The sequence below is a fragment of the Dipodomys merriami genome, unplaced genomic scaffold (genome assembly GCF_024711535.1).
Source record: "Dipodomys merriami isolate MVZ:Mamm:240054 unplaced genomic scaffold, mDipMer1.0.p SCAF_28, whole genome shotgun sequence".
NCBI classification, from domain to species: domain Eukaryota; kingdom Metazoa; phylum Chordata; class Mammalia; order Rodentia; family Heteromyidae; genus Dipodomys; species Dipodomys merriami.
The window spans coordinates 10,046,828-10,048,805 of record NW_027204270.1 but is presented as its reverse complement, the minus strand read 5'-3'; positions in this window follow the sequence as shown (position 1 = coordinate 10,048,805).

The window sequence follows — 1,978 nt, the reverse complement described above, 5'->3', positions numbered from 1 at the left end:
AGAACGTCATCCTCCCGCGACCGCGGCGCGCTGTGGCCCCGCCCCGTGACCACGCCCCCAAGGCCGTGCCCAGTGCCGCCTTCTGCCACGTGGTGGCGCTTGGGGCCGCCGCTTTGCTCGGTGGAGAGACTTGGGGGCCTGGAGTGATACATGCCGGGGTCTGAGCGCTTCCAAGGTGGCCGAGGCAGCTTTCCCAGTTCGGAGAGTGTGGGACTGGCCTAAAACGGTGTCCGCAGCCTGCACGTTTTTGTTTGATTTTGAGGGGGGAGGCCATTTACTTATCCTTGACCTCAGTTTCCCCTTTCCACCATTTACTGAGCACTCATTGCGATGGAAACCTCCTTTTATTTTATTTCATTTTGTTATTTTTCTGCAGTACTGGGGATTGAACCCACAGCCTCAGACTTGGGCGCTCTAACACTTGGGCCTTGTCCCGTCCCCCTTTGCCCCCCCACGTTTAACTATTACTTTATTTAATTCCCACTGCCCTAGTCCAGCACCGGGAGGCAAAACTTAAGCTGATAGCGAAGCAGGAATTCCAAGCTTTGGAGTTTGGAGTCTTAGGTTGAAATCCTAGCTTTGCTATGTCTGAACTTGGACAAATGAGTGAAATGTTGAGTCTGTTTTCTCATTTTTACAACGGGGATAATAGGCCTCCTTGTTGAGAGGCCTGGCTGAAACAACAGAAGAATGTTGCCGCGGACGGGAGTACACATTGTGAAACATTAAGTGTGTTCAGATAGGAGAGGCTCCTTTTCAGAAGGCTCAGTCTACAGAGAGGGACTAGGTGGGAAACTGGAAATTCTCTCTCTCTCTCTTTTGCGTATTTTATTTAGCATATATAGGTATTAGTTGCATAAAGGGGTTTCATTGTGACATTTTCATACCTGCAACGTACCCTGATCAACTTCGGTTGCTCTCTATTATTTGTCTCTTACTCTCCCACACCCCCTTCCCCACTCCCTTCTTAAAACAATGCCAACAGGTCTCATTATCCTGTTTTCATACATGTGTATACAGTACTTCAACAACCATATTCATCACCCTTCACTCTCTCCTTCCCCCCTTCCTCTCCCCTGATACCCATTCCTAACAGAGCCTATTTTACTCTCCATTCATTTCTGAAGTGTATATTAGTTGTACAAAGGAATTTCATTGTATTTCACAAATATATGTATTATATTTTAGTCAGATTAACCCTTTCTATCGTCTCTCCTCATCTCTCTACTGGTCTTTTATGTATTTGACAGCTTTCAAGGAGTTTCATTGCCATCATTTATAAGTGCAATGAATTTGGATATTATTCACTGTTCATCTTTCTCTTTTCTTCTCCCTTATACCCCTTACTATCCCATATATATAAACACATGTGTATATATGTATTTTAGTTGTTGGGCACCTTGATAAATGCTACCATTTTGCTATTGTGAACACAGCCATAATAAACATGAGTGTGCAGGTATCTTTTTGTATATTAATGTACTTTCCTTGGATACTTTATGGCAGGACCCTAAAGTAGGTCTAGTTTTAGTTTTTTGAGGAAACCTCCATACTGATTTCCATAGTGGTTGTGTTAGTTTACATTCCCACCAATAATATGTAAGGGTTCCTTTTGAAAATGGAGGGGGAAAAATGTATCCTGATAAAGACACTAACCCCAGTTAGTGTCTGTGAGTTCAGTACTGTAGTCTGAGAGGAGGCCGGGAGCATGATGAGTGCTCTTGGAGGAGGTGCTGGTGAAGCCAGCCTTCTGTCTCCAAATCTTCTGTGCATATAAAAATCACTTGAGATCTCAGACCAATAATTAGAATCCTGGGGAGAGGTCCAGGAGTACACATCCTTACAAGCTCCCTAGAATATGATGTTGCCAGTCGCCTGGTGCATGGGCTAAAGCTAGGGTGTTGATGGGTAAGCAAGAGTTCCTTTCTCTGGATTTTACTGGCTTTGGGGCCATCTATAGTTTTTTTTTTCTGAGGAA